We start from the raw sequence: 9542 nt of genomic DNA, 5'->3' as shown, positions 1-9542 counted from the left end.
GGTTATACCAGCGTGAACTATTTTCTGACGCGGAACTGCCCCTGCAGGACGCGGGTAGAAGCCGTGTGCTAGTTCGAGAGTACAGTACACGGTATACCCATGCTCGGAGCCCGTGGGACATGCTGATCTGCCAGCCAGCACCACCCAAACTACTGCCAATTGCCAACTGCCAACTGCCAACAACACGGGCACCAGATTCACCAGAGTGACACAGGCCATCGCTGCCCACTTGCTTCAGCACCCCCGAATATGCTGGCAGGAGCTTCGGTGACCATCATGGCCGCCGTGCCGACGGCCCAAGTAGAATAGCGCCATCTGCTGCAAAATCCTCGGCATGCTTTATGAGTCAAAGCGACTGGCGATCCCAGCCAGTCTCAGCGAGCCTACATCGAGCGTTGTGACAACCCGTAAGACCTTTTGAGTTGCGGCGCGGAGAGCTAAGACACGTCCATGGAGCTTAGCACGAGCAACGAACAGGAAAGGAGCAGTCCTTTCCCTGCCTCTGCCTCTTGTAGGATCCTGTACCTCCAGCACGTCCTCTTGTGGCCCGCCCGTCTCTCTCTTCGTCAACACTGCTGCTGCCTTTCGCTCGCAACTTGCCAGGAAAGGTCCACCCACCGCTTGAACAATATCCGCTCTCTTCTTGCAACACTCTGCATCACACCACGACTTGACTGTCTCCTCCACACCTGAAACGCCCGCTCGTTCATCCGTCTGCCTTGGCCAGCCCGTGGCAGAGCCTTGAGGATTGTGGAAGTATCGCTCGACATCTGGCCTTGTCAGACTCCGAACATGACCATGACCTTGCCACGATCATCGGCGCTGGGCCAAAGGCCTGCCTATCTGGACAACCTGTTCAGAGATATACCGCCTCTCACCCCAAGTACACACTCGTCGACTAGCAGCATCTCGACCAACAGCACTGCATCAACCTACGACCTGCGAACCGCATTCCACGGCGCGAGACCACTATCACCAGCATTAGAGGAGTGTGCCAGCGACACACAAAGCATTCGCAGCAAGAAATCCTTCCTTTTGAGTCCGAAAAGATTTAGACTAGGCACCATCTTGCACAGGCGGACATATCCTCAAGTGGACCAACGCGGCGACGAGCTAGAGCGACCCTCGACAGCTGTATCACTCCAGAGACTACCCCCTTCTCGTTCACATCCATCACCTCCCACCCAGTCGCCTCAACCGCTGGCGTCGCCAGAACAACAAGTCCAAACACAAGAAGTGCGACGTCCCTCACTACCTAAGATCCAAACGAGCTTCCCTCCTCCACGAGCAGTGAGCACATATGCGAAGCGACCTTTGCCGGCAATTCCTGGACAAGCACCACCCGTGACCACCGCAGCATCGCCACCAAAACCACAGCCAACACGCAAAATTGAACGTCAACCGTCGATCGGTGAGCTGAGCTGCCAACGATGCTACTACTTCGCCGCACGAAATTGCAATGGCTATGTGCTTGGTGGTGAAGCTGGTGATGCATGCGAGATGTGTTTGGTGAGTGAAGTAACCATTCGGCTACCAATACAAATACTAAAGAGTGATGTAGCAAGCTGGGTTCTTTGGTGCGAAATAAATTAACGAAATTTATGATTTGATTTTCTGGCAGGGCGTTGGGAGAGCGATCTTTTTGGAAGATATGAAAGTATATGTCACGTCGCCGTGACTTGGATGATTCAAGCCATTGGACTGGCTCGATTGAGCATCCTGGCTCGAAATGTACGATTGATGACGAGGCTCGAGATGAGGAGACCACTCGCCATAGAAGGACGATATTGATCAAGCAACGATGCTTCCTGAAACACTGCAGCAATTTAATTATCTGTCACAGGACAGACAACATTCGAATATTCATCGCGTTCCTCCAACATAAAACTGGAGAGCTGAGTTTGCGTGGATGCTTTCGAATGCTGATTGTACGTGAGCTGCCCACCATCCTCAATGACACACTATTCGAGTTCAGCTCTCGCATGCAGGTTTCAGTTTCATCCCTCGAAAGCCGGAAAAGCCTCACGCGTCTCGCGTCTCGCGTGTCAAAACCCTAAAAGTCAAAGCTGTACTGTACTGTACTTTCCCACAGCAGATCTTGACTCAATAAGACATGACAGCTACTGTACTCTACATATTCTGTGACATTCACGGATTCAATACTTCAACTCCTCCATGCATGTGCCAAGATCCTTCATGTCGACTGCAGAGCACAGAAGAGCTCGTGGGATCGTCATGCATCACTGATCTTGGTTCATGGAACGTGGCGGATCAGGACACAGACCCAGACAAGCGGGAAACAGGCGCCGGAATAGGAACGCCGCGAATCCTACAATCACGATAGGGTATTTGGGTCTGGCAAGCTGTGAGCAACCAGGACTTTGGACCCTTGGGACTTGGGTCTTGGGACAAGTCCTCTACAACAAGATTTCCTAATCTGTATGCAGGGTCCAAGCTCTCTTATACTGTATGCAGGGCAGGTCTGATGTCTTGTACAGCTCCGCGAGGTCGGAGGACAACTCCGGTCATGCTTAGTTCTTACACGGGACCCAACGTGACACATTCTGGAGCGGAGGAATGGTCTGGATCCGAAGACTGTGGGGACGTTTCATCTCTTACGCGAAGATGCAGCTGACACAAGAGGCTTTCCTGGCACTTATACCGAGCCCCAGCTGCCCGCCCGAGCCCTAGCAATATAGTGGATTATGGAATCCGCTGTTCCTAACAAAATCGCGTGTAGAAGCGATAATCTAATCCCCGCAACCATCTCCGACCGGGCAACTATACTGCCGCTAGCTATAAAGCCAAAGATTGTTAGCAAATTAGTAGTATAGCAAAATTCAAGGTGTTATTAGTTGCTATCTACTTAGATCTAAGCGGGTTACGACCTGCGGCCTTATAACTACGTAATACTATATATACTAGCTTATACTAATCCCTCTATTGCTAACTAGCCTACTGCTATATATAATACTGCTACTAAGTAAACTAATAGTGCTATTACTATAGTACCTAGTAGTAAAGTAGCCGTCCTATTAGCTATATAAGCGGCTATTATTGTTATTACTAGTACTAGTAGTATTGCTAAGTAGCCTATCGTTATTACTATTCTAATAACGCCGCCTACTATTGCTAATTGCGCTATTCTTTACGCGCTCGAAGCTTATTTAGTTCTTACTATAGAAGGTCTACCTCGGAGGGAGGTTAAGAAGGTTATAGTTTAACCGGAAGTGCTTCTTAACGTAGATTATAGCACTCGAAGCCTTAAGGGTAGTAGGTAGGTCTATATAGACGGTTAGCCTTCTAGCAAGGGCACTACTACGTACGGCACTAGCTCTTTATATACTTATAGTACTTAGCAACCCTCGTACGAAGCTAAGTAAGTAAGACTCTAGGTTCTAATATAAAGTCCGTAGTCCTTACTATCGCTATCTTCTGCTTCTTAGCAACTACAGTCTTATTTAGGTCGTCTAATTCTCGAGCTATTACTATACGCTTTGTCGAGTATAGTGTCGCTCCGCCGGTTATAGGTTTATAGTTGCTATATACTATTATAGGCTCTCGTAAACGTACGAGCTTCGAGAAGTCGATAAACTAGTAAGTATAGAAGTAAGAAGGCAATAGTACCGTACGGCTTCTACTTGTCTCGAGAAGGCGTATAATCTCGTACTTATAAGGATAGCTATGCGTCTTAGTAAGATAGTCGTTATAGGTATATTAAACGCAGCTATACGAGAAGCCTAAATACTTAATCTCGTTACTATTGTCGTTAATCGTAGTCCTAAGAAGGGCTATAGCACGTATATAGAGCTACTATACTTCGAGAAGACAATAGTCGCTTATAACGCAAGAGACATTTGCCTAAAATAGCCTAACGATTGCCTTATTATAGCGCTTTAGGTTCTTAGCAAGTACGTAGCAACGGCGGTCGTAACCCTTATTCTACTACTTAATTAGTGCCTCGAAGAGCGTAAAGATATCGTAGCGACTACTGTAGTTAAGCTAGAGTTTAATACGTCTATAGTAGGACTCGACTCGAGAGGTTGTCTTATAGCTAAAGTATAGTACTTCGTTAGTCTAGTAGTCGACTATTCGTTACTTATAGCGCTACTAATTCTTATAGAGATAGGCCTTAAATATAGGATAGACGTTGTCTAATTTAATAACGTTGTTATTAAACTCGGCCTCGGTTTAACTGTAAATAGTATAGACAAACAGCTTTATAAACTAGTTAGTTAAAGGGCTATTAGTCTAGCCGCTATTGTCGTCGTCCTTAACCTATCCAAATTCGCCGCATTCTTTACGTACTCGAGCGAGTATATCTTGCTATAGATGCTAGTGTAAGAAGGGTATATTAGCAGGTAGATAGGGTAGTAGTAGGTATAGGTAGTATTCGATAAGGAGCTAGGAGGAGAGGGAGGAAGGTAGGCAAGTTAGCCTATTGCTAAGCGCTAAGCCCTGCCTAAGGCACTAAGACCCTAGCTTTACTTAGCCTAGTTACATACTAATTACATATAGCCTCTTTAGCCCTAATATACGCTTCCCTTCTAAAGGCCGCGCCCTCGTAGCCTATCTATAGTCTACGACCTCTATTACCGCTAACTTAGCAAGTCTAATAAGCTGCTTAGCCCGCGCTAAATTAAATACTTAACTACCTGATTATGTAACTATGTTAAACCTTACCTCTAAACAATATAATATACAACTCTAACTGCGCTATCTCTATAGACAATAAACTATAAAGTAATATATATCTATAAGAATTAAAGGCCTTCGACTAATTACAATACGAGCGCGTCTTCCCTACTATAATAGGTAGACGTACGAGGTATTGCAGCACTACCTCCGTTCTAAGTAATATCGTATCGAGTTCTTTGCGTCTACTCTTAAAAGACCTAGTAATGTCCGCTTCCGAGGGTTGTCCGCTTCCGAGGGTTTGTTCTTATTGTTACGAGGGCTATTATTTACTTTTTAGAAAAAATACAGCTTGTCTAGTTTCTATAGGTAAAGGCTATTATAAGTACAGTAGTTAAGGTTCGCCTCGCTTAAAGGGTTAGAAAGATCGAGGAGTAACCTATTGTCCGCAAGATCGACCCTAGCTAGCTTAGCTCTATAGTTTTGCCCTTAGTTAGTCTATTAGTCGCTTAATCTTTTAGGCGGCTTAAAGTTTTAACTTAGCCTCAAAGTTTTAATTAAAGTTTTAATTAAAAGTGCCTTAGGCTCGTAGTATAGGTAAGGTTATATCCGTAGGCGTAGTAATAATAGCAAGTAATGTTAATAATAGCGGCGCTAGTTGTCTTAGCGCTAACTTTACCTTGCTTTTCGATTTCCTTCTTTAACTAATAATATACTCCGTAATACCGTTACTAATATAGCCGCGTTAGCCGCCGGCGCACTGCTAGCTTGTAGCGCGACACTATTACCTTTATTACCGCTATTCGCACGCGCGCGTATATCGCCCTTATCGAACGCTTAGGTCTCGAGGCCTCGATAGAATAAAGAACAAGAGGGGGACCTATAGGGCGCATTAGTAAAGAGGTAGAATCTTCGAAAGAGCAGTCGATTAGTTAATAGTTATAGCGCGTTTGTTAGCGCTCGGTACGCATCCGTTATCGTAGTATAGTCTTGTTATCCTTTACTAACAATTGCTTACCTCTAATTAGTTAGCTTAATAGCACCCCGGGGGTAGTATTATTCCTAGGCGACATTATAGGCCCTTAGCCTTCTTCTTGTTCTTTATACTAGTCTAATACTTATCTATTAACTTAGTTATGTCCTTAAAGGAACCTTTAGCTTCCTATAAGTCCTATTTAGGTAAATAGCCTTGCTATCTTAATAGGTACTCCTTCTTGCCTTGCCTAGTCCGGTGCTTTAGAATACGTTCTATAGACTATAGCTCTTTACTATCCGCTAGTATGTCTTCGTATTTAGTAGGGGCTTCATCCCCCTCGCGTAGGTAATATAGCTTAAGGAGGGATACATAGAAGGTATTATAGATAGTATAATAGGGAGGAAGCTATAACTAATAGGCCTATACGGAGGAGCCCTTAACTTCTCGAATGCGGAATAGACTAATGTATCTTAGTACGAGCTTAGGCCTTATTTTGCCGTTAGGTAATAGGTGCTTACGGATACGGAGGTTCTTAGTACTTAGTATAACTATATCGCCTTGTTTGAAGGTTATTAGCGTATAGTGCTTGTCGCAGTAGGTCTTTTAGTACTCTTAAGCCTTTGTTAACTTCTCGGCTATCTTAGTATAGATTTCTCGCATCTTCTAAACCTTCTTAATAGCCGCTAGTGTTTCGGGTACTTAACGCGCTTCCCTTTCCTTACGCTCGGCCTCGAGCGATAGGGGGTCTTGTAGTATAGCAGCGTTCTAACCTATTATGGCTATATATAGTGAAACCTTAATTAATAAGTAGACACTATTATTGTATACGAATTTAGCTAGTTATAAGAGGTCAACCTATCTATTAGAGTCCTTATTAATGTAGCTACGTAGGTACTACTATAGCGTAGCATTTTGCCTCTCTATTTGACCGTTAGTCTGTAGATAGAAGGCTATTAACAGTCGATGCTTCAGTCTTAGCTATAGGTATAATTCGCTCTAATAGTGCGATATAAATGTCGAGCCCCTATCGGAGACTATCCCTTTAGGGGTCCCCTAATAGCTGCAGAAGATATTGTTCTATAGTGCTTTAGCTATATTAATAGCCGTCTAATCCTTCCGAGCAGGAATATAGCGAGCACCCTTAGTAAATTAGTCTATAATAACTAGTATAGCGTTAAAGACGTCTTTGCTTCCTCTTCGCTTAGTAAGGGGAAGACCTATAATAAAGTCTATTATAAGCTCTATAAAAGGCTTCTTTAGAATAGGGAGTAAAGACAACTCGCTAAATAGTAAGTGCTTTAGTGCTTTAACTCGCTTAGACCCCGCAGTAGTTCGGGTTAGTTTAGTTTAGTTTGCTAAGCCGAAACTCTGGTTTAGTTTAGGTTGGTTTGCTAAGCAACCATATAAGTAGCTAGTTCGAACCATATAATTTATCGGTTTTTAAGAAGTATACGAATGTATACGTAGCTTCAAGCAAGCCCTTTGTAAGACTCAGTAGTATAGCCGGCAGCGTAGCCGGCATTTTTAGTCCTTAGTACTTATAGAATTTTCGAATCCTACTTAGGCTACGTAGTTATATAAAGGTACTTATATAACCTTAAATCTATAGACAATCAGCTAAGGGCACTAACTAATCAAAAGTATATACATATATATATAAGGCATTATAGTTCAGTTCGGAAACTGCACTCCTTAGGTATGAATTTCATCCTTTCGTTTACGGTTCAATTCCCTAACTGCTTAGTAGAATGTCTTTATCTAGATCTAGGTAGAACTCATCGATTTCCCTAGAAGTCCTCCTCCTTAAGAAGTTTATACACTTTCCTACCGAACTATTCGACAACATTAAGTACTAGGATAGCTCCTCCCTCGGTATCGGTACAGTATATAAAAGAGCTATAAGGCAGCTCTATAGAACGTTCTACTAGTTACTCGCTATACTAAGGCCGAATGCTAGTTCGTTCCTTAGAACTCTTAGTTATTTAGGAGATATAAAGGGTAGGGTAGGTAGTAACTTCGTATTATATAAGGAGGTAGAGGCTGCTATAGAAGAGGCCTTTAACCTATAGAAGATAGTAAAAGATATAGAGGCAGCTGCAGGTCTAGGTACCTAGTTGAATTTTCAGTAGGTAGAGTATAAGGATATTTAGAGGGAGTATTAGGTAGAGTTGCGAAGGCAGGTATATAATATACTCTAGAAAACAGGGATAGTGCCTATAACTATAACTATTAGGCTCTTCAACCTTCCTTATTTTTCCCTGTTTTCTTTTTATAAAAATCTAAACTAATACAAATCAACCGGAATGTCTATCTTCTTTTAGTTCTTTAAAAAACCTAGCAGCGTAGCTAGTAGCGTAGCCGGCAGCGTAGCCGGCAGCGTAGCCGGCCTTTTTACTCCTTAGTACTAACGGGATTTTGGGAGACTTCTATTCCGTACGGCCAATAAAGTATACTGTACTATATATATATACTTAGAGAGTATTTAGAGCGCGGTATATAGCGCCGTATAATAGCGGCTCATTTCGTATATAGAAAAGCTTATAGATAACACTACGAACATCCTTTCTACTAGAATATCCATCCTACCTAGCACCGTCTCGAATATAGACATTCTAGCCTTTTAGAATCTAATCGAGTGCTTTAAAATCCTTATCTATAATCGTTATACGCTTCGCGTAGATAGCTATAAGGTTGACCGCTAAAATAGTATTAGTATAGTCCGAAAAGAGGTAGAAGAGAAACATATATTCGAAGATACGAACTAGGTAGGCTTCTATAGCCTCTTAAAGGGCGCCTATCGCGGAGGCTTAGAAGCGAAGGTCCGTTCTATAATCCTAGGCAATTTCGCGAATAAGTCGTTAGAAAGGAGTTTTGCGGATTAGAAGCTAAGAACTCTTCTAATACTGCCGAATCTTACGGAGGGCTACGGCTAAAGAAGGATTAGTAAAAAGACAGTAAGAATGCCGGCTACGCTACCGGCTACGCTACCGGCTATGCTGCCGGCTATAAATAGGACTTACTTCCTAGGCGCTATCGACGCTTCGTACGATTGCTACTAGTAGTAGAAGCGCTAGTTATCGTCTTACGTAGAGCCTTGCCCGCCGTTGTCTTGCGCGGAGCCTTGCCCGCCGTTGTCTTACGCGGAGCCTTGCTCGCGACGCCCTTTCTAGCACCGGAGCTAGCGGTAGTAGCAGTAGCTATCTTACGTTAATGTACTATACTCGTTCTACTATTTCCGATCTTGTTACGACCCGCAGAAGTAGTAGGTCCCTTCTTACGAGGCGTCGTAACTTAGTTAAGTAGACTCGCTATTGTAAAAGTCGTCGAATTAAGGAAAAAAGTGCGTTACGAAGGTATACGAAGGCGCGCGCGGAGCGAGGGTATTACGGAGGTAGTAGATGTAGAGCGTAGAGGTATAGGTATCGATACGAAGGTTGAATATAGCGGTAGTATCGCGGTATCGCTAGGCAATAGAGTAAGCTTCGCGTAAGCCTATATTATAGTAACGTTAGAGCAAGGAAAGAAGGTAGGCACGGCTAAAAAAGGCAGGCACGGCTAAAAAAGGCAGGTACGGCAGACTTTGAAATATAGCCGGCATATATAGCCGGTATAGTAATAGGCGAAAGCCTCCTTTTAATAAATAGCCGGCGTAATAATAGTATCCTACTATAGTATAGATATTCTTTAGTAATGCCTTTACTAGCTATAGTAATCTTATAAGTAACCTAGGCCTATTGCTAGTAAATATAAGAAATATCAGGTAGGCTATACTAAACAAGCTAGTCATTTAGTAGGAAAAGGCCTACTACCGTCTCTATATGCCGGCTACGATAGCCGGCTACGAGTGCCGGCTATCGCTCTAAATTCAACTCTGCCCTATCTCGGAGGCTAAGGTACCGAGCGGAAACCCTATAGCTTATATTCACTCGGT

This window comes from Pseudocercospora fijiensis (genome assembly GCF_000340215.1).
Source record: "Pseudocercospora fijiensis CIRAD86 unplaced genomic scaffold MYCFIscaffold_8, whole genome shotgun sequence".
Classification (NCBI taxonomy): domain Eukaryota; kingdom Fungi; phylum Ascomycota; class Dothideomycetes; order Mycosphaerellales; family Mycosphaerellaceae; genus Pseudocercospora; species Pseudocercospora fijiensis.
Note: the sequence above shows the minus strand (reverse complement) of the source record.